Below are 25,263 nucleotides of genomic sequence, written 5' to 3' on the forward strand. Positions count from 1 at the left end.
GTTGTTGTGGCAGGAGGTTTAGAAGCACCAGACCTTGTGTCAGATAAACATTTTGTGGGTTTGGTGCTCCCAGAAACGAGTCTAGGTAAACATGAAACTATTGTGAGAATGTTAGAAGAATTTCATTTTACAAGACCTGAGGTGATATGTTGAGCCATGGCTGTGGTTTGTTAGCACACTTTCAGAAATTAATAAAATCCCCAGGCTTCAAATTGCTCAACAAGTATTGCAGATACTCGAATGTTTAAATATTGCCAAACATGAAGGTCAATCTATTTCAAGACTATTACCTGCACTGAATACAACTGTAAATTAAAAATGCATATTAATGCAGCTGCATTCCTTGCTCATGCCAACTCTGCCTAAGTGGATGTGCCCATCTCCGATGACTCACGAGACAAGAATGAATTAGCATACTCAGTCCAAAAAGTTTATTTCTTCCTACATTTGAAGATTGTCTATCTTGCTCATCAGTTTGCAATCCTGCACATGCATAATTCCTTTGTTTTATGAGAACATTTGAGCCTTTTCTATCTATAATTCTTTGTATCAAAACCCATGGATGGTTGTAACAGAACAACCATTGACCTCTCATGGAACACCTACTTGACCCAGGTAATGCAAGGCAGTGCATTGCACAGCGTTGTGTTACTGTGGGTCACATTCAGTGCATATCATGGTTGGTGTTGTATTGTAAATCCTACCACAACACTTTGTGTAAGGTTTGTGTTAGATCAGTAATTCAAACCAACACAAAGTGTTTGAAAATCTGGATCCAAGTTTATTCTTGTGGCTAGACATGGCATGAACTGACTAGAGTACTGAGGGCAAAGCATCTGGCCACTTTAGCTTAATTTCACTACAGATTTCAGCTATTCTGTTTTTCATAGTGTTAATAAACTTTCGCTGTTCCCAGAAAACTTGAAGTGATAATGGCAATGGAAGTATTCTTTATTTTCTAAAGCCTTGTGCTGTCTCTGAACTAAAGATGCCACAAAATGCATACCCTTGTTACCCCCTGTTCTAAGGGCCATACCAAACCATGGTATAAAATCCACAAGCAACGTTTTAGTCACAGTGATGGCATTAGCTGGGCAAATGGATACCTTCATTCCACAATGAAAATCTACATACTAGAAACAGACCATAATCATTAGAACAACACTGAAACATTTGAATTAAATTTAAAATGTGGCCAAAGCGATCCATTTTGGTGGGAGAGCACTGGATTTGTTTTTGATACCCTTTCCAGTGTTGTGAATTTGGCAAGAGATACAGGAATGGCAATACTGCTGGTCAATGGAAGGGACAAACAAAAAAGTGCTTGTCACTCAAGTGGGTAAATCCATGATATAGTTATGCAAAGGAAGAGAGCAGCAAATTAGGGGCAACTACTCTCTATTATCTGTCCCAGCAAACTCCATCCAAGTCCCTTATCCAGTCTTCTCTTAACAATCATACTTTTCGATATCATGCAAACAGTTTGGCACAAATGTATATTTGTAAAATTCAAAGATGGCATAGAGCATTCAGTAATATGGACACATAATAAGTTACTACCGAATTGAGAGACAAAGCATTGTAGTGTGTTTATCCAGGTACCTGAATCAATATTCCTATTCTTTGCCCTTGTCCGGTTATAAATCAATAATATCCCTACCACGGCATAGAAACCCTTTTCATAATTCAGTCATAGCGCATGCTGTCACATTAAGCAAGCCTATTCCTCCAGCCCCCTAGAAAGCACACCAAGTTCTTAAACAAATCCAAGCCTCCAGCAACCTGGGAAATCCCCGCTGCTTTGTTTTGATTTCGTCTGAGAACTCCTGTAAAGCACTGTAAGAACGACCAGTTCTTAGTGACATCTTTATTGACGTCTTATGTCCAGCCTTACGTCAAACCCGGCACCTTTCAGGTATAAATATACCAACGTTGCCTTAAGCAAACACACGGTGGTAATCCTGGAGCAGAGCAGCTATCTACTTCCGAAGAGCCCAGCTGATGCGAGAGCCCACGGACACTGCCCCTCCTCCCTGACGCACTGAGAAAGACGCTGTCTTTTCTCTTGCCGAGAAATCCAGCCTCCGGCGTTTCCAGCCTACCCTTGCGGGTTGCTGGGATACCGAGTCCTGAGAGAGAGATACCAGCCCTCCTGCCTTCTAATACCCAGGTACTGAACTGACTAAACCCTTACAGAGAATTCTTGAGTCAGATTCTTGGCAAAACAAACTTAACTTAAACTGCTACTTACTTACTCCTTCCCACGTATTAGGCTTAGGTCAGGTACACCGGGGTAGGCGTAGTTAGAAGCACCAGTTGAGTACGATTAGTCAATGTATATATGTATGTATCTATTTTATCCATTTTAAAGTATCATATGGCTAAGAAACCATATCAATGCTTTTACAGTAATATTTCATAATCCTGCTTTTACTGTATGCACTTTACTTAACTATAAGTATTGCAATTGTAGCAATTCATTTCTCTTGTATGAGGAAAGAGACTGCTCAATAAATAACACCTTTTATTGAAAACGCCCGTCTCTCTTTTTCTCTGCAATCTGGTGAAACTAAGTATGCACCTTTGACTGAGTGAAATAGCTGTCTTTTGTTTTCACACGACTCTAGAGATACACTCTTATTCAGGGAAGCTAAGTTGTCATGTTTTATGGTTGTCAGAAACTAAATCACTTCTTATCTATCCAGGGAGGTTAAACTCCTCCTCGTCTATTCAAGAAAGTTTCTAGTGAACTCTGAGGTAGCTGGCACAAAAAACTTAAGTCTAATATAGTCAGTAGAGACCTAGTTAACCTCAGGCCTACGTCTACACTACTGAAGATATTATTCCAATGCGCAGAGCCTATTGGGACTATAAGAACTACACTACATGGCGCCCAACGTTTGGTAAGGCGATAAATCTAACGCAAGACGTTAGAGTAACTCAGTTGTGCTTTTTCACACAGACCCTTTCTCCCGTAAATACTCCAAAGACGTCTGGAGTGGGTCAAAGGTTAAAATCCGCCGGAACTTAGTAGGAAGAGATTTCTATGTATAGTTTTTGGTTTATTCAACGTTGAAGCATACAGTGTTCCAAAATATTGTGCACCTAATCTTTGTTTCCTTGAAAACCTGATCTGCAACAAAAAACCTTCCTGTCAGTAAAATGTCAGACGGTGAAGAAGATAGGGAGGCAGCTAGAATAGCAGCTCGTCTCCTAGAGGATGACAATAGTCTCCTGCAAACCGACCCGGATGCAATACTCATTCCGGTCAACATAAGAAAAACTGTAACTCTTAAACTTATAGAAAATGGACTAACATCGAGAGGTGGTACAGTCATATTTGTAATTGAGGCACATGAATATCGGCAGACAGAGGTTTTCTATTCATGGATAAACTTTCCAGCAGCAAACGCTGTCACACATGAATTCCACTATTACAAAATAGAGGAACCACCGAATGACTACACTCCTTTCGAAGAGGTGGAAATCCCACTAAAATACCAAGAGCACCTGCTCTGGTTTAAAGGCGCCCTAAAACATAATAATCACATCACCAGGCTCGGTCCACTAGGTAGACCAGGAGCAACGTGGCCGGTTCTAGCCAGCTACACAGCACATCCCGACATCGAAAAAATGTCAATACCAGAACTTTTAGCACAACTAAAACAACTGATTAAAATACATAGACAATTAGTCCAATATGTAATGCGGACTTCAACAGTCCAACCAGCTATTAACATTCCACATCTGACCCCTCATCAGGGGAATACAAATAAAATAACACCACAGAACATACAGTCATGTCTGGGTAAAGTACCCATAAAACGGGAACAAATTCCATTCTGGTTAGCACAAAAAATCACTCAAATAGAGGCAGTGTTTCCGGATACTACCCCTACTGAGAAACACAGAATTCTGACTATCTGCCTTCCAATGAGGATCGCACCACATGTGGAGGACTGTGACACTTGGGGCACAGTCTTTGCTTCCATTTACACAAAAACACATGGTGTTCCGTCCATGGCGGTAATACCAGATGTGCTAAGACAGATTCAAAATGAATACGGTCCAGAACCTGCTTTAACTCTGGGTATGAAATTACTGAAAGACTTCAAGCTGGTCTCGGCTATATTATTAGCCAACATAAAAGGGGAAGCAGCATCTGTGGCGATCCACCAGAAATTGAAAGAAACAGATATAGCAGAACAACCATTTGAACTTGCCAGAATCATAGAAAAATCCTGTGAAGAGCTAGGAAAAGATAGTTTGGGTGGGAAACCAGTAAAACCCCAACTAACTGAAAATCCTGAAAAGATATTTATTAAAAATAATCTAAACACTCCAAAAAAGAGCTGGGATGGAAATAAACAATCCACTCCCAAAGAAAAAAGATTCCAGTCCAGAGGAAGGTCTCCTCGGCGGAGAGAAAGATCTCCGGACCAAGGACACAAGTCTCCCCAGAGGGAGCCCTCTGAGAAAAGATACAACCTTAGAAATAGGGATAATTTGAAGAAACCTGATAGATATCAAGATATTGATACACGTCCCTCTCGATCTTTTCAGACTTCCTCGCAGAAATCGGAAAGAAGAGGACGGTCAGAACACAGGGAAGAGCACGTCAAGTCCAAAGACAAAGAACCTGCTCATCAAAGTAAAAAATTACAATTTCCAAAGAAGAAGGTAGCCAGTATTAAAATAATCAAACATGTCGAGGATCCTGAGGACACAACTGAAAAACGGAGAGTGGGCTCAGACAATGCTAGACAGCGCAGCAGAAGTGAGCATAGCTAGCAAGATCCTGATGAATCATCTGGAGACAGTGGACACGAATGAATACATTCAAGTGGAAACTGCGGATACCAGAGTTAGCAAACCTCATAAAATATACGAAATAACATTACGTATAGAGGGAGATAAGACTAGGAAAATAAGGGGTCTATTTTGGGATAACCTCTCCAAAGGCTATGACATCCTTTTAGCTGAAAAAGACTGGCCACCGGAGTTTGTCAGGGAGTGCCCTCATGGCGAAGAAATGATTATGCCTGCCTTCTCAAATGACATTCCAATTCATAAAAAATATACACTTGCAAGAAAGTGGGCAGTAGCCCAAGCTCCTGCATTATATAAAAACCATGTAGGATGGGATGAGGACTCTCCTCCTCACAAAATCCAGTTAAAATGTCAACCAACTGCACAGAGGCAGTACCCAATTAAGCAAGAAGCAAAAAAACAGGTCAGGGAGATCTTAGCTCAACTTGAATACCAGGGGGTGATTGAAACTTGCACCTCACAAATGAACAATCCTTTGTTTCCTGTCTCCAAGCCAGACGATTCATATCGTCTAGTTTTGGACTACAGACACCTTAACTCATGTTGCAAAACTTTAGCAGTACAAAACTCACATAGTGCAGCACTAATGAATAACATCGTGCGCAAAAAATACAAAACAACATTAGACATCTCTAATGGATTCTTTTGTCAAAACATAGCACCTGAAAGCAGGTATTTGACCGCTTTCTCAATAATGGGCTCGCAGAAAATTCTGTCGACTCCCACAGGGGTTCAAGAACAGCCCAGGATTATTCTCAGCAAGAGTAACAGAGTTACTACAAATGTATGATGATGAGGCATTATCTTATGTCGATGACATCTATCTAACAGATGATGACTTGGATACTCACTTGAAAAGAGTGAACACCATAATACTTGGGTTCGCAGCAGAGGGTTACAAATTCAACTTTAAAAAGTCACGAATTGCCCATCTAACTGTCCTGTTTTTAGGATATGAATTATCAAGTGAAGGCAAAAGCCTGGCAGACAATTTCTTAGAGAAATGTGCTGTAATCCAAGCACCAAGAACGCTGAAAAACTTACAATCAATTCTAGGTTTCTTGAATTTCGGAAGAACTTACATTCTAAATTATGCAGAGAGGGTTAAACCGCTCTATGAACTAATAAAACCAGATTTTAAAACAATCAATTGGACTCAAAAACACACAGAAATTTTGAGATCATTGCAAACAGACATGTTAGCTAAAACAAAATTGCAAACACGCGATAACACGCAACCTTGTAATCCGAGTCATCCCAGGAAGATGCGGATTCACATACCTAACCTCTAATGAGGGAGAAACTGTACCAATAGCATACAAATCACATTTGTACACAAAGGCTGAAATGAAATTTAGCTCAACGGAAAAAATTCTAACTGCGGTTCAGACTGCAGTAGCAAAAGAAAGAGCCCTAGCACAAGGTAAACGAATATTCATCGTTACACCAGTACCAGCTCTAGAAGCGGTAACAAAGGCAAGCATTCCAAATGCTAAAGCGCTACATCCTAGATGGATCCAATGAGTTAATTCTCTTGCTGCAACAGACGTGGTCTACGAATTTGATCCTAATTTAAAAACACAAGAATTTCTCCAATATGAATTTGAATGTCCTCTGCCGACCGAAATCCTGCCTCTTGAACACTACGGCTGTATAATATATACAGACGGATCAGCACAGCCCGCAGTTGGAGGTAAACAAGCTTACAGTGCTGCGTGCGCGATTGTTAAAGGTCGTTGGCACGAAGGAAAATTTAGACCACTGGTCACTAAAACACAGTCTCTAGGAGATTGTACAGCTCAGCGAGCTGAACTACTGGCTTTTAAGATGGCGCTTGAAAATACCGATCGCGAATTCCCCACACTCATAGTGTGCGATTCATATTATTGCGTTCAGTCTTATAATGAATACTTGCAGAATTGGGTTCTAAATGCTTTCAAAGATGCGAAGGGTGGCACAATCAAGCATAAAACGCTTTGGGAACAAGTAGTTCTTTTACAAAAGGAACTACAAAAGACTCACGTGATACATACACTGAGTTATCAACGTGATGGCGTGGAATTCATTGGCTGATGAGGCCGCGAAGGCAGCTGTGCAAACGGCTTCCATAGCTGCCATCACCCGGTCAAAAACAAAAATAGACAGCGAGATATTACAAGCTGTCAGCGCTACAGTAAATAATGCGGTAAATACACTCCCGAAAGGCTTTCCAGTAAAGTACTCATACATAACTGATGGGAATAACGTTCCATTTGCTCGAATCCCTGGAGTGGGGGATAGGGCAATTCCAAATATGGAACATAGGTTAGGACTAATTATAGCGGCACACGAAGGGCTCGCCTCTGCACATGCTGGTGTCTCGGCCACAGTATCATTATTAAAACAGAGATACTGGTGGCCACAAATGAGAAGACAAACTAGGAACTATGTTCTAGATTGTGAAATATGCCAAAAAATGAAAGTTTCGACGGTAAAAAGACCAGCACAGACACCCCTTCTGATCTCAGATAAACCATTAGCGTGTGTTTACCTGGACCACTGTGGTCCCTTACAAAGGGATGGCAACTATAAATACATCATGGTCGCAGTGGACTCCTGCACGAGATTCATTTGGATGTGGCCCCAGCGCTCGGCTGACCCCATAACGGTTATAAAATATATGCGAGTCTTTATTGGCACATACGCAATTGGCATGCTACATTCTGACCAGGGTCCTGCTTTTAGCTCTCGAGCTTATAAGGAGGCCATGACCAGCATGGGCATTGCGTTGCGGTATTCTTGTCCCTTCCATCCTGAGGGAAACGGGATTGTGGAAAGAAAAAACCGAGACATAAAGCAATATATAACGGCTAAGGTATTAGGTTCGGGGGTTGGGTGGGTCAAACATTTAATAAGTGTTCAACGTAGTCTTAACAATCTGCCAAGAAATTCTCTAAAAGTTTTCAGTCCGTACGAACTATTGTTCGGGACTAGAATGCATATCCAGGACCTCGATAGTCAGACTTCAGTGGTAGAAAGAAAATGCTTTGATATCAAAGATCGTTTGGCTATTTTACAGGACTTAAATGAAACAAGAAAAGACCTGAGCAACATAAAGTTAAAACAACAGCCAACAGCCACTGAAGAGAAACCACCTGTCCCAGCAAGGCCTGTCTGGATTCCAAAGATTGGGGATCTGGTCAGAGAGAAAATCGTGGTGAAGAAGGAATTTGGGCCTTCTTACAGAAAAGCAGTACCTGTCTTAGCTGTCAACGGAACAAGATCAGTTGTACTACCGCCCCTTGCTGGTAAAAAGGAGAACCGAGTTGTATCCATCGACCTGGTTAAACCACAATCATGTGGCCAATAATAAGTAGTATGCCAAGTGGACTCCCAAGAAGTAGCAGAACACCAAAGTTTGCTACAAATCAAGAGGTTCAAACTGAGAGACTAATCACATTTGATAAACCTACAGTGAATCAACAAGGACTATGCAACAAAGCCATGGAACTTATGCCTCTTGAAACCCAAATTGCAACAATTCGTCAAGAAACACCTGTCTACAACGATGTAATCTAAAGAAATCAAAAAGGGGGAAGGAAGAGGTGGTGCTGGTTGGCACCGAGGCGGGCACGTCCTCCTCTTGTCAAGGTACTAGTAATCAAAAAGGTCCACCTCCGAGAAGGTTAGTGTGTATCCTGTTGGTGTTGGAATACACTAGATGTGTTAAAATACCCCTCACACACCAAAAGGGCCCTTGGTGTCATGCTTCATCATCGGGGTCTTCCCGCTCGGCTGCCAAACGGGGCAGTGCTGCAACAAGCGACTACGCCGGAGCACCTTTTTGATGGAGGTGCTATGTGAGTGAGTGGGAGTGAGTGTCAGTAGGGTCAGGGGTGATAGAGTGATGTTAAAAAATACCTGGCCTAGTGAAAAGAAAAAATTATTTAATAGGCACTGGCTGGTATTATTAAAAAGTACGGTGATGTCGGAAAGATTAAGCTACTTAGTGGGCTAACTTTCCTGTGCAGGTCAACATGTTTCGGGGCGCCATGCCCCTTCGTCAGGACCGGGGTCAGATCCCCCTGTCACTCACTAAATATTGTTCCACAGTGCGTGTATGTGCCCTACAATGTAAAGTACTTATTTCTATCAATGTGTATTTGACATATATTTTATATAAATACACAGCCCTTGCTAACACTAGTATACTTGCGTGTATGCCTGAAAAACAAGAGCCAGGAATTAAAAGTGCGTGGATCCCAAAGCGCTTTGCTCTAAGGTACCTGTGGAGAAAAGTGGGAAAAGACTAACACATATAATACATACAGATGCTGCTGGATGTCCTGTGAGAGGTACAAAATTCATCATTGAATCAGTAGCCAAATATTGCTGTATACGTAATCTCAACTGAAGATAGCACACAATCAAACACACACACCAGTGGTACAACTAGGGAAAGTATGTGCAAGGTGGTTGATACATACTTGGCAAGGAGGGGTACAGTGCCCCATGAGCCAAAACTGGACAGACGGGTAATTGGAGGTCCAACTGTAAATTGGGAGTAAAATGGGAAGAAGACAAAAATGTCTGTTGGTTTCCAATAGCTGTTTTGCAATGAGGGAGAAATGCTATAAAAGCACACCAAAGTCTGGCGCTTGTCCTTGATCGGCTATGCCGTACTTACTAAACCTCCAGCCTCGTGGTGCTTCCTCCTCTGTCCGTGGCTTCCGTGATTGTGAGGAAAGGAGCTGGGGCGGAAGCTTTTATAGTGAGATTTAATTGTTTAATTGCTCTGCCTAATTGGTTATTGACTATCAGGTTGGTGCACGTGTGTTCGCACACCTGGGTCGCCAGGAGGGTAAGCGCGGTGGCCATTGTTAAATGGTCAAATGTGGCGAGGGCTGGCTGAGGTATTATGTTTATTGGCGATTGCTCGCGTTCATTATGCCTGATTGTTCATTCCCAGGTAGATAACGGGACCGATAGAAAAGTAGGTAGCGCCGGCTCCGTTGAAGCCGTCTGTTGTCGGGCAATGCACAAGTGCAGTGTGTCCAACGCAGATCGCGCATGCGCGCATGCGCGGTGGAAGTGTTCCGTGGTCGCGCATGCGCGGTAGGCGTGTTAGTCAACTGTGTGGACAGTGGGGGCCCTGACTATTGCGAAAGGGAGGTGGGCTGAGGGATTTGTAAGTTTCATGTTTATATTAAGTTGGGGTATGATAAAAGGTAAGGTTTTAGGTAAGTTTAGAAGGCTTTTAACAGGAAATACTAGAAATGTTGCTGGTGATGTTATTGCAAAATGGATGTGGTGTCAGAAGATGGTCCACTAGCTGCTCACTTAGTTCAGTTTGAGTTGGGACCAGGGTATGTCATCATTCAGGCCTGTGTGATGTGTGCCCAGCCGGTGCACCCAGCGTTGTTCCTTCATAAGAAGGTTTTGATCACTGTTGAAGGCCTCAATGATTGTCCATTTCAGGTCTTGGACACTGTGTCCCATGGTCAGATAATGTGTAGACATTTTCGTGGTGGTTTTCTTGCAGCGTATATTGCTGCGATGTTCCCCATTCGAATTTTTACTGGTCTACTGGTCATGCCCACATACTCTTTCCCACATGGGCAGGTGATTAAATAGACAACGTTACGACTATTACAGTTAGTAAACAGGCGTTGTTCCCATGTGGTCTGATTAGAGAATGTGATGGCATGGCTTTTCCGCGTGTACTGGCAGGATACACAGGAGCCACACGGATGGTGGCCTCCAACTGACGAAAGTCTGGTAGGTGCAGTAAGCCCCACACTTTTAGGTCTAGTGTGGACCAACAGATCTTTAAGGTTTTTATCTCTCTTATGAGAAAACATTGGTTTTGGGAGGTCAAGTTTTCAGCAGTTTAGAATTTTCCAATGTTTATTTACAATTTTGGTAATGCGGTTGGAGTTAGTGTTATATGTTGTTACACAGATCGGTCTCATGTCCGGTTCTTTTTTCTCTGTATCTTCAAGTAGGGCCTCGCGATTGTTATTACGGGCTCTCTTTTTGCCTTTCTTTACAACTGTTCTCGGGTAGTTCCTATTCAGTAGTTTTTGTTCCAAATCCCCTGCCTGGGATTTGAAGTCATCAATGTTGCTGCAATTACGTCGCAGCCTCAAGAATTGCCCGTAGGTGTCGCCACAGACTATACTAATGAAACAAAGAAAAATCCAGAAGCAATTCCAATAATTGACAGAACTGCATCAGGCTACTTCATCAATTTCGATTACTTTTCTGAGGATCCGAGCGAACCTGAGGAACAGCCAACAACAACAAAAACTTTTAAAGACAAAACTAAAGAACTCTTTCATAAACTACAAGAAACCTATCTGATTTCCCCAGGGATTGAATTTTGGGTGGTGCTAGGTGTACTTTTCCTCCTGCTTTGGCTCATCATGGTGCTATGCTTGGGACACTTCATTGAGGGAAAATATGTTACAATGGACACAGCAAGCCAGAATATCAACCTGGTCCTAAAGCCACACAAGTCTTCACACATCGAGAAAAGAGAACTTTCTTCAGTAAACTTCACAGCCAATCCGATACCCGGTGGGGTAGCATGGGACAAAACAGATTATGATATATATGACCCGGTCGAGCTCTCGAAGTATCCTCATCAATTTAAGGTTTCATTAAGTGACTTTGTAAAACCGAGTACATTCTCTGATGATTGGGATTTTGAAAGTATTAATGATATGATTTCAGACTTAGTTATGTCAGCTAAATTTACAGAACATGATTAGTTACAAGGTTCATCAAATTATGATCAGATGTACTGCTACAACCACTATGGTAACCATTATTTGCATAAATCTGCTCAACCTAGAAATGTTTTAAATTATAATCAATGGGAACATTGTGCAACTCCACCAAAAGGTAGTTCAAAAACCTTTTATGAGAAATTTCCATACTTCTCAGGGTTTAACACAAGTGAAGCAGAAACGTTTTATTTCAAACTGTTGAATAAGACAGGAATGAAAACCATGCTGACAAATACAAAATTAATCTATTCAGAAACATTTTTTGAAAAAATGAATACATTTGGTTTTGATTTTTGGAAAAATAACATTGAAACAAAAACGATCTGGGGTACTAAAGATTGGCAAGTGCAAGGTATAGATTCATTATTCAGAGCCTGCATGATCCCAGAACAAATTATATTTTTGAATGACACAATTCAACAAACAACCTGTCTTGGCCTAGCCAGAATTAAAGACTTAAACAAACCGTCTATTCCAAAGCCAACACCTGACAGTAATAGCACTACAGAGGTTGAGATAGACGTATCCCATATTTTGAACCAAAACAGAACACATCCTGATTGGAAAAAATGGTTGATCTGGCCCACAGACACAAATAACTGTCAAGATAGATTCCTGAACAAAATACAGGGGTTCAAATTGACCAGGCCAGACCCTAGATACTCCCAGCGACAACATCCAGGGATAGTAACAACATACAGTGTAGGAAAACTCTGCCTTGAATGGCTACATACATCCACACTGGCAGAAATTAAGCAACACTTAACTTTACTTAAAGAAGGTGCTGACTTGCGTGATTTCATTATGGGACCACGCAAACAGCGTCAAAAACGTTTCATAGCGGCCTGTATATATGCAGCTTATAACGAAGCTTGGAAAGAAACTCAAATTGAAAACAGCAGAGAAAATACGGGAAATTGACCGTATTAATTTGGAAAAATCACTTTCTGTAGTGGACAATGGGTTAATGACTCTGTCTTCCAGAATATATTCACTGGACACTATTGAATCATCTGCAATCGATATAATGGAGCAGGACTTATTAATGTTACAACATGGTCAGTCCCAATTGTGTTCTATTGTACAGCTTGGCTGGACGTTACAAAATCTGCGTTCAGGCTACGTGCCTTGGCGTTTAATCAACACAACGTCACTATTCTCTATCTTTAACCTTACTGATATACAAATCAGCTTGGCACAAAAAGGAGCAGAATATACAATTCTGAGCATTGAAAAACTTGAGAGATTACCATTGACAATGTCAGAACGACCTGTCATTGAATGGATAATACACAGAATCATAACTATTCCGATAACAACTTTCCAATTTCGATACTGCCAAAAGTATATACAGGCAGGCCAGTATGAAAGGTTGGGTAAAGGATACATTAAGTCATCATGGAAATTACCTTACACACACACATGTTATAGTGAAAAAGGACAGAATGTATTTCTTAGTGGTGATAATTGTGAAAAATCACTAAGTGGTATACTTCTGTGTCAGGGTATAAATCTACATGGGGCCTGTGAGGGGACTTCAAATAACCTTTCATGTCACCAGCTTGGCACACCTGCAACTCGAATAGAGCCATTCTTTAGACGGCTTTCGAACGGGAGCTACATTCTAATAGTGGACCACAGATGTTGTGGCTTGGTGCCAGGAAAAGCTTATCTAGTAAGCCTTTCGTCCATGGTCACTTGCTGTATGCTAGTATTGTATCCGAACGACACTCCAGACAGGGAGGGAATAATTTGGCCCAGTTTGAAAATCTCTTCTATTTGAATTGATACTTTAAGCAGAATGAAGTCTGTTCTTCTACAGATGCCTGTGCCCTTGACGTCATCAAAAGAAACGTATGATCTCCAAGTTGCAAGGACAACGGCAGAGATACATAACCTTTTATCAACAAATTGCCCCTTACACTTCGCAGAAATGCTAAACGAAATCTTAAACATTTCTGATACGAATGGTATCGCGAGTGTATTTAAGACAATTTTTTCGGGACTGTTGACACCTTTCAAAGCAGTCCTGGGCATCTTTCCTAATTTTGTCCATTCAATCTTTGGCGGCCTTCCACTCCTGTTGGGACTCGTAGCAGGCATTTTATTTTTGATACTCCTGCTTCGTTATGGCAAGCCATGTCACAGACAAGACTCCAGCAACAATGGAAGAAACGATCCTAGCTATACGCTATCGGGACCGCATAACTAAAGTCCTTGGATTAGCCTGGCTAAGAGACCTGAATATGACCTGCTTTCTTTCATTCAGACCCATCTGGCAGAACTGTTTCTTACCTGTGTTAAGATGTATGCTGTGCGGAGAAGAATGCGTGTTAGACATCTGTCTCACACTACAATCAGAAGTACCTTTGGATACAGATACTTTGCTAAGTCCAGTAAAGGCTCATGCATCGTGTTGTCCCCAGCGGTTACCCATCCTGATGACGGCATTCGTTGAGACTTCACCACTGCGATTGAAGGGTAGTGAAGTGCAAGATGAGAGCAGCATCAACCAGGTACGACCTTCTATGAGCACTGCTGATCAATACATCGATGATAGCAATCATTCTCACGACTGCACAGTTGCGGCATTTTCCAACTTAGTCGAACTTTCACCTGAAGCGGTAGACTGCTTTTTTGAAAGTCTGTCTGAAATGATGTTTTCCCATGAACAAAAAGAATAAACTTTTAAGCAAACGAGCTCTCAGAGTTCCCTGAACTCTGAATTCGGCCTTCAGCTTTGAAAAACAAAAGCTTCTAAAAATATTTGGAACTGTTTTGACTTCTTCCCTTAAAAAACGAAACTATTTTTTTTTCCCGATTCCAAAATATTTACCTTTTTGGGCACTCATCCTCTGCTTATAGTAGAAATATTCTTAGAGAGCAGAGCTTCTATTTTTAGGAACTCTAGAGACAATATATTACCTCAGCCTCTAGCATATTTACAAATATCTGAATTTATGTGTGATGAAATGGTCTCGCACTTTTCTTTTCTGTATTAAGAGCCATTTCATGTGTAATTTTCGCAAAATCATTCCACTGATATATATGCATCCTATTTTTTGAATGATTTCTCTGCTTGAAATACTGTACCTATGCTAATTTTTCGTGTATTTCGCTTATGCCATTTCAGATGCAAAATAATGTATTTTGGGGTGGATCGGTATACACATGCACCGTTAGATATGTTTACTATTGCTTAGTTTAGTAATTATGGACATTAATTTGTGGAGTGGGTGTAGTGTGTTTATCTAGGTACCTGAATCAATATTCCTATTCTTTGCCCTTGTCCGGTTATAAATCAATAATATCCCTACAACGGCATAGAAACCCTTTTCATAATTCAGTCATAGTGCATGCTGTCACATTAAGCAAGCCTATTCCTCCAGCCTCTAGAAAGCACACCGAGTTCTTAAACAAATCCAAGCCTCCAGCAACCTGGGAAATCCCCGCTGCTTTGTTTTGATTTCGTCCGAGAACTCCTGTAAAGCTCTGTAAGAACGACCAGTTCTTAGTGACATCTTTATTGACGTCTTATGTCCAGCCTTACGTCAAACCCGGCACCTTTCAGGCATAAATATACCAACGTTGCCTTAACCAAACACACGGTGGTCAGGTACACCGGGGTAGGCGTAGTTAGAAGCACCAGTTGAGTCGGATTAGTCAATGTATATATGTATGTATCTATTTTATCCATTTTAACGTATCATCTGGCTAAGAAACCATATCAATGCTTTTACAGTATAATTTCATAATCCTGCTTTTACTGTATGCACTTTACTTAACTATAAGTATTGCAATTGTAGCAATTCATTTCTCTTGTATGAGGAAAGAGACTGCTCAATAAATAACACCTTTTATTGAAAACGCCCGTCTCTCTTTTTCTCTGCAATCTGGTGAAACTAAGTACGCACCTTTGACTGAGTGAAATAGCTGTCTTTTGTTTTCACACGACTCTAGAGATACACTCTTATTCAGGGAGAGCAAAGTTGTCATGTTTTATGGTTGGCAGAAACTACGGGGCATATTATCAAGGGGCTTTATCTCCGCATTTTTGGCTTTAAAAGCCAAGAAAGCGGAGATAAAATTATCTCCCTATTACCAAGCTGTCGCTAATACCAGTTAGCGACAGCTAATAGGAGATAGTGACCATCTTGGGCCCCGCTTTGCATGTCAGTGATATTTATCACTAATGACATGCAAAGTGGGCGTGCCAAGATGTTAGCGACTGAAAACAGTCGCTAACATCGCTATCTCCTATTACCAACTTTTGGAGATATTCGCGCTAAGCGCGAATATCTCCAAAAGCTAACACTTGCCCAGGAGCAGTTCTTAGCCATGTTATCCAATGGGAGGTGGATAACATGGCTAAGAGCTTTTGCTCGATAATGCATGAATATCGCTGACTTTTCAGCGATATTCATGCATTGCGGCCGTTTTTTATCGCATTTGCGATAAACCTTGCTAATAGCAAGGTTTATCTGCGATAAAAATCGCCGATGTGCGGCGATAATTTTTGTCTCTAAATAAGTTAGAGACAAATATTATCTCTATTGGTTGGTAATATGCCCCTAAATCCCTTCTTGTCTATCCAGGGAGGTTAAACTCCTCCTCGTCTATTCGAGAAAGTTTCTAGTGAACTCTGAGCTAGCTGGCACAAAAAACTTAAGTCTAATATAGTCAGTAGAGACCTAGTTAACCTCAGTCCTACGTCTACACTACTGAAGATATTATTCCAATGCGCAGAGCCTATTGGGACTATAGGAACTACACTACAGCATCCCTTTAGGAATATAATCGGCAAGAACATTTATTTTGGGAATTCATCTTGATATAACTGCTGAGCAGCATATTTGGCAATATCATTTAGGGATGGTGATTTAGGAGCATAAACAGTTTTCTTAAAACGCACTTCATTTCTTTTGTTCATATTTTAAATAACAATAGAATACAACAAACACACTAAAACATAGCAAGCCTCAGCAAAGCGCAAAACTCAAGGTTTGAATTAGACAAACATAACCATATTATGGTTCACATACTACATAAGGTGTCTTTTAAAAAATAAATCAGAAAAACATTAAAGATTAAAGCTTATTGAGGTTCAATTATTTGAAATCATTACATCTGAGCTGAGAAAGAGAAAGGGTGGACAGACAAAAGTAGAATAAAAGCATACAATAGTTGAGCATGATGAGAGACACTACAGTGCGATAAAGGCATGTCCATACTGATAAAGGGTAGCTCAATGAGTACAGTCTATTTAAATCCAAAAGTGCTTTTGCTTTCAATAATAAAACATATATCATTTTTTTGCCTCAAGCCAACTTTCTAATTGATAGAGTAGCGATGAACTGCCTTAAAAGCGCAAGCAGCTTCGTAGTTCCTTACTGGTAGGGTACGACTCAGAGGGGTATGATCCAGGGATGTCATGCGTGGATGCCCAGGATGTTAAGTGAACCAAGATAGCTCCATTATTTCTAGCCTACAACGGCCATCTTGGGCATTTTTGGATTTCCTGTTGCTGATATAATACATGTTATGAAGCGCCCAGATAGTTGTCATGATTCTCATTGTAGACAGGTTAGGACAGGAGTGCCACATGTCCTTACGTTTAGGATTTGAAGGATTGGTCAGAGCCAGTAGAGCCTAAAGAGTTTCAGAGCTTCACATATGCAGATTACGTTTGTTAAAGATTCTTCTCTTGTGTCACACCATCTGCATTGTGCATTGACTTCCCCTTTGTTATAACCATACTAATAAGCTCTTACGGGCAGTAAGCCAAAACGCATTATCATGAGGGCACTCTCTCCATTATATTGGAGCGGCAACCTCAAGTAATCTGGTAGGGAGCCAGGAGAGTATAGGTGCGGGGTCCAGCTGCCAAGATGTTTGGATTTTAGATCCCTTAGGTCCTGCTCCCTTGAGATTATCTTTGCTTCCTTTGTTAGCAATTTTGCTATAGTTCTTGGTGGTAAGCTGTTTTTTAAATAGATATTCTGCACTTAAGGCCTTGATTGAGATTGACAGGCGCAAACCCCATGTTGAACCGGGGCACTGGAATTTCTCCCTTAGCGGATGTTTCATCAGAAAAACAATTAACTTTTAACATAGAATCCAGACTGAAAAGACGCACTCTGTGCATGAAGGAATCCCTGCCGGATCCAAGAAGACCAAAGTAGTGGACATTCCTGAAAGCATACTTGAAATCAGTGAGCATAGAGACAGACTTTCGAGAGAGCTAGATGCAAGCCCGTCTAAAAACAAATAAATTCAGGAACTGCAGCAGAATGTTAAGCAACGAACCGATCTCAATCATGTCAGACAGTGTGCATGCAGCAGAAAGAGCAGTCAAGGAGCCTTTGTCATGTCTGATACATGGATGATCGTCACAATATTCAAGATTACAGTTAGGTAGAGGTTCATTTGTTAATGGATGTCTGTGCACACTCCAATCAAAGTCTGAGAAGGTTTCTAAACAAAAAGAAAAATGATCTTCTGTGAATCACAGATTCAAACAGAGAGAGATCATGAATCATAAAAAGAACTGAGGGTCCTTAGAAAAAACAAGACACAAATATATAGCATTTTGATTACAGGTTTTCGAAAAGGCTCAAATGTTCTCCTAAAACAAAGGATAAGCATTTGCAGGATTCTAAATTCATGAGCAAGATAGACAATCTCCAAATGTCCGAAGAAATTAAACTTTTTGGACTGAGCATCCTAATTATTATTATCTTGTCTCGTGAGACATCGGAGATGGGCACATCCACTTAGGCAGAGTTGGCATGAGCAAGGAATGCAGCTGCATTAATATGCATTTTTAATTTACAGTTGTATTCAGTGCAGGTAATAGTCTTGAAATAGTTTGCTGACCTTCATGTTTGTCAATATTTAAACATTCCAGTATCTGCAATACTTGTAGAGCAATTTGAAGCTTGGGGCTTTTATTCATTTCTGAAAGTGTGCTAACAAACAACAGCCATGGCTCAACACATCACCTCTGGTCTTGTAAAATGACAATTCTTCTAAAATTCTCACAACAGTTTCATGCTTACCTAGACTCATTTCTGGAAGCACCAAACCCACAAAACATTTATCTGACACAAAGTCTTGTGCTTCTCAAACTCCTGCCACAACAACCTATTGAATACTGGTCTGTTGCATGGAATTGTCCTCTCTTAATGTGTCTCAATAGTTTTTGTGTTATTGAAATACACATTAACGTCAACAGTCTGTTTCTTTGCAAATAATGTACAATTGTCCAGTAAGAAGACAGATGAAACAAAATTTGCACCAATTATAATTTGGAAGCGTAAGAGAACAATCACAGCAGTCTAAGAGTTGCAAAGTATTTTTATTGCTTGTGTGGATCCTCACATGTACCAACAAAAATCAAAATTAGGGAGTGAAGAGGTGGTGCTGATCAGCACCAAGGTGGACGCACCCTCCTCCAGTAAATGGTCAGATAATCATAAAGGTCCAACCTCAAGTAGTTAACTGTGAGTCCAGATATTGTTGGCATACACAGTGTTTGTTAAAGTACCCCTCACACACCAAAAGGGCCCTTGGTGTCATGCTTCATCATCGGGGTCTTATCGTTTCGCTACGGGACGGGGCGTGCTATGACTAGCGACTACGCTTGAGCACCTTAAATAATTGTGAGTGCTATGTGAGTTGGAGTGAGTGTAGGTAGGGTCAGGGGTGTTTGGAAAAGTGAATCTAAAATGATACCTGGCTTTGTGAAAGCAAAAAACTATTTATTAGTCACAAGCTGGTATCGTTACAAAAGGTGTAGCGGAGACTAATAAGCTTGACAATGAGCTTAATCTCCTAGTGGCGACAACATGTTTCGAGGCAGAACGCCTCTTCGTCAGGACGGGGTCTGATCCCTCTGTCACTCACTAATGTTGATTCACAGTATGTGCAATGTGTATATACAGGTAAAGATAATATATACCTATGTAGTATGTATTAATTCCTATAGTGTACAATCCTATCAGTATTGCTGAATACTGGGCCTGCAAGAAACCAGGAAGAGCACGTGAATGTTGTTAGCGCGAATCCCAAAGCGCAATAGGTCTCCTATAATGGGAGAAAAAATATACAGTGGCATAGAAACATGTCCATGATGGACCATGGCAATACTAGGTCCAGGGTTTTTGTTAAGGGATGAAGAGACACACTTACATGTTGTTAATAGACACAAAACCCAACATAGACATACATGTGAAAAGATGGGGACACAGATTCCAGGTTGACAAATAGAGGCAAAACATTGCTACATACATACTGTCACTAGCAGGGGTTAATGCCCCATGAGCCGATAGGGATGAGGGGTAAATGGAACTTCCATCTGTGGAGATTAAAAATAGCAAGGATTTGTGCCTGGAGTAGTGGAGATTATGGCACACAGGACAATAATGAGTCCCCAGCACTCCCTATCTCGGCTATGCCGTACTTACTAGGCCACAAATAGTTCTCGCATCCTCCCTCGTCCTCGGCTTCCGTGTTGTGGCCGGTACAAAAGGGGACGCCCTTTATATACTACTTTAAACTGGTCTGAATTGATTAATTATGTGCACCTGGGTTTGGTCAGCAGGGGAAGTCACCATGGTGACTGGCAATAACTAAGGCTGGGTTGACTTTAGGCGCCATCTTGGAATGGTGAGTGGTGATAACAAAGGCTAGGTTGACTATAGGCGCCATCTTGGAATGGTGACTGGTGAGAGCTACGGCTAGGTTGACTATGGGCGCCATCTTGGAATGGTGACTGGCGATAACTAAGGCTAGGTTGACTATAGGCGCCATCTTGGAATGGTGAAAAATGGGTGTACAATTCTACAAACTTGCCAAACAATGTGGGAAGTATGCTATGAGGTCCCTCCGTTTGTTAATGAGGCTATGTACGGTGGGTAATGTAAAAAGATAACCCATGGTTTGTGACTCCAAACACGGGGGTGATCAATAAAGGCTCAGTTGCGCAGATAGTTTGTCATCGTTCTGTGTGTATGATTGGTAGTCTATAAATGATGACCCATGGTTTGTAGCTCTAAACTCAGGGGTGATCATTACAGGTTCAATTGCGCCCAGGGTATGTCATCGTTAAGTCCAGTGATGTGAGTGCCCAGACCGAACACCCATCGCTGTTCTTTTTCCAGAAGGTTCTTATCAGTTTTGAAGGACTCAACCACTGTCCAGTGTAGGTCCTGCGTACTGTGTCCCATCAAGAGGTAATGGGTGGCCATTTTAGTAGTTGTTTTTTTGCAACGTACTTTGCTACGGTGTTCACCTATGCGTGCCTTGACGGGTCTAGAAGTCATTCCAATGTATTCTTTTGCACACAGGCAAGTAATGAGGTAGATCACATTACGACTATTGCAGTTCGTGAATGCCCGTTGTTCCCAGTTTGTTTCGTTAGAAAAATGGATCGTCCTACTCCTACTGGTCAGTTCGCAGTGGGTGCAGGTACCACAAGGATGGTGTCCACCCACATCCGCTAGTTTGGGTGAGCCGTTTTCCAAAGGGGTTCTAGGTCTGCTGTGGACCAATATGTCTCTAAGATTTCTCCCTCTTTTATGGGAGAACATAGGTTTTGGAAAATTCAAAGAACCCCCGTCAAGAAACCTCCAATGTTTGTTCACTATTTTAGTGATTCTGTTAGAATTTGAGTTGAAAGTTGTTATGCAGATGGGGCGGGTCTCTGGTTCCTTAGGAACTGTTCCTCGAGAAGGGCCTCCCTATTGTTATTCCTTGCTCTTTTGAAACCTTTTTTGACAATAGTTGTGGGATAATTTCTATTTAGTAGTTTCCTTTCTAGATCCACTGCCTGGTTCTTAAACTCCGTGATGTCAGAGCAGTTACGCCTGAGGCGAAGGAATTGCCCGTAGGGCAGATTATCCCGTAGGTGTCTCGGATGGAAGCTGTTGTAGAGAAGAAGACAGTTCTTGGCAGTTGGATTGAAGTGCGTACATGTGTGAAGTCTACCCTGTTTGGGGTAAATGTTTAAGTCTAGGAACACCAGGTTCTCATTGGATGCAGTATGTGTAAATTTCAAAAACGGATCTTGCAGGTTCAACCAGGTCATGAAATTGTTTACTGATTGGATATCACCCTTCCAGATCACTAGCACATCGTCGATGTACCTTTTCCATGTGATCACATGATTGTGGAAGGGGTTCTGTGCATGCAGGATTTTGGTCATCTCTAGGTGGTGGACATATAGACCAGCCAGGCTAGGAGCAAATGTGCTTCCCATGCTGGTCCCATGTTTCTGGAGGTATTACCTGGGCATTCACAAACTGCAATAGTCGTAATGTGATCTACCTCATTACTTGCCCGTGTGCAAAAGAATACATTGGAATGACTTCTAGACCCGTCAAAGTACGCATAGGTGAACACCGAAGCAACGTACATTGCAAAAAAACAACTACTAAAATGGCCACCCATTACCTCTTGATGGGACACAGTACGCAGGATCTACACTGGACAGTAGTTGAGTCCTTCAAAACTGATAAGAACCTTCTGGAAAAAGAACAGCGATGGGTGTTCCGTCTGGGCACTCACATCACTGAACTTAACGATGACATACCCTGGGCGCAATTGAACCTGTAATGATCACCCCTGAGTTTGGAGCTACAAACCATGGGTAATCATTTATAGACTACCAATCATACACACAGAACGATGTCAAACTATCTGCGCAACTGAGCCTTTATTGATCACCCCCGTGTTTGGAGTCACAAACCATGGGTTATCTTTTTACATTACCCACCGTACATAGCCTCATTAACAAACAGAGGGACCTCATAGCATACTTCCCACATTGTTTGGCAAGTTTGTAGAATTGTACACCCATTTTTCACCATTCCAAGATGGCGCCTATAGTCAACCTAGCCTTAGTTATCGCCAGTCACCATTCCAAGATGGCGCCCATAGCCAACCTAGCCATATCTATCGCCAGTCACCATTCCAAGATGGCGCCTATAGTCAACCTAGCCTTTGTTATCACCAGTCACCATTCCAAGATGGCGCCTAAAGTCAACCCAGCCTTAGTTATTGCCAGTCACCATGGTTACTTCCCCTGCTGACCAAACCCAGGTGCACGTAATTAATCAATTCAGACCAGTTTAAAGCAGTATATAAAGGGCATCCCCTTTCGTACCGGCCACAACACGGAAGCCGAGGACGAGGGAGGATGCGAGAACTATTCGTGGCCTAGTAAGTACGGCATAGCCGAGATAGGGAGTGCTGAGGACTCATTATTGTCATGTGTGCCATAATCTCCACTACTCCTGGCACAAATCCTTGCTATTTTTAATCTCCACAGATGGAAGTTCCATTTACCCCTCATCCCTATCGGCTCATGGGGCATTAACCCCTGCTTGTGACAGTATGTATCTAGCAATGTTTTGCCTCTATTTGTCAACCTGAAATCTGTGTCCCCATCTTTTTACATGTATGTCTATGTTGTGTTTTGTGTCTATTAACAACATGTAAGTGTGTCTCTTCATCCCTTAACAAAAGCCCTGGACCTAGTATTGGCATGGTCCATCAGGGACATGTTTCTATGCCACTGTATATTTTTTCTCCCATTTTAGGAGACCTATTGCGCTTTGGGATTCGCGCTAACAACATTCACGTGCTCTTCCTGGTTTCTTGCAGGCCCACTATTCAGCAATACTGATAGGACTGTACACTTTAGGAATTAATACATACCACATATGTATAGATTATCTTCACCTGTATATACACATTGCATATACTGTGAATCAACATTAGTGAGTGACAGATGGATCAGACCCCGTCCTGACGAAGAGGCGTTCTGCCTCGAAACATGTTGACGCCACTAGGAGATTAGGCTCATTGTCAAGCTTATTAGTCTCCGCTACACCTTTTGTAACGATACCAGCTTGTAACTAATAAATAGTTTTTTGCTTTCACAAAGCCAGGTATCATTTTAGATTCACTTTTCCAAACACCCCTGACCCTACCTACACTCACTCCAACTCACATAGCACTCACAATTATTTCAGGTGCTCCAGCGTAGTCGCTAGCCGTAGCACGCCCCGTCCCGCAGCGGAACGGGAAGACACTGATGATGAAGCATGACACCAAGGGCCCTTTTGGTGTGTGAGGGGTATTTTAACAAACACTGTGTATGCCAACAATATCTGGACTCACAGTTAACTACTTGAGGTTGGACCTTTATGATTATCTGATCCTCACATGTAGTCAACTGGAGTGGTGTTAGTGGGATAAACCTCCCTCCACCACAAGGATCCACTTCTAAAGTGACGCGACAGTCGGTGGAAGAATTATAAGCGCATGAGATGGCTTCCTACAAGGTTAATCAAGCTTCCTCAGTTGGAACTGTTCGAGTTCCACAGCAATAACATAACTCTTTCCAGAGTCTTACCTGACTGAAGACTAGCTGAGAAAGATGGGAAACTTACAGAGAGACGTCCTTTAGCTACAAGAAATGGATAGGTAGGTCAAGTAGGTCTCCAAAATCAGTGAACTTTTCTGTATGCATGGCAACAAGTAATCTGTTAAGCAACATTATGTGACCTTGTATTGCTTATGATTCTGTCCATAGTAATGAAGGCACAGAACTGCATATTTAGTACACAGTACCACACTGAAAAACGTATTTGGTAAAAATGATCATGCCCCACAACACACTTAATTAGTAGTAGAGCAGCAGTAGTAGTATTAGCTGTCTTGCACTTATAGTGATATTTTTCCAATGTGTTGGCTGCTGGTCGCTTGACTGACTATGGGCTAGAGGATATTACCAGCACACAATCTATTTACTGTACTGGAGTGAAGCCTATAAGCATGATGGTGAAAAACGTACTGGCTGCACATGAGAAGAGAAATCCATACTGTTCAGTAGACACCGACCGAGACCCAAGCATTGTCTGTAGTGACATCATAGTTACTTAATAAAAACATGTTGATAGCATTCTTACTAGCCTTACACATGAATCTCTGTAAAGGTGGCTGTAGGTGGCTGGGTGGGAGGACCTGTAGCACAGAAGAGTCCCTGCAAAATACAGCTTCAGTAACACTTTCCCCTTTAGAGATACTGATGTGGATTGTTGACACATTGCGTTAAGCAGCCCTGAACGTGTAAATGAAAATCATGTTAGGTGGCTGTTCTGGGAAAATGCCCTTGGAGTTTATTATTTCAATTAAGCTGGCTTCAGTTCAGAGTAGCTATGTATTTTCCGAGGCATTTGTAGCATATCACTTTTTTAATTGTTTTCTAACCACACGCTCTCTAGTAGCTTTTACATTCAGTTTAATTATTCCTAATGCTCCTAATCGTGCCATAACAGGGAGCAGAGGAATTCATTCTCCCCCAAGAGCACACACTATAGCCAAACGATGAGGCCATGATTGAAAACCATATCTCCCGGCTGATTTCACTATTTTGAACTGCCTACTAAACAGCAGCAGGAGTGGCAGTGATTCTAAAGGAAAAGCCAAGGAAATACCCTTCCCAAGTAAATGTCCTTGTGTGTGGGCTCTGTCCAGACTTATATTGCACAGTTTATATCCAGCATATTTAGGTGAAATGTAAATTTAGGATTAGAAATCGAATCTGCTCTTTACATGGTCAAAGTCCCTTATCCTGGATAGCGGGTGAATGCCCACT

The sequence above is a fragment of the Lissotriton helveticus genome, chromosome 2_1 (assembly GCF_964261635.1).
Source record: "Lissotriton helveticus chromosome 2_1, aLisHel1.1, whole genome shotgun sequence".
Classification (NCBI taxonomy): domain Eukaryota; kingdom Metazoa; phylum Chordata; class Amphibia; order Caudata; family Salamandridae; genus Lissotriton; species Lissotriton helveticus.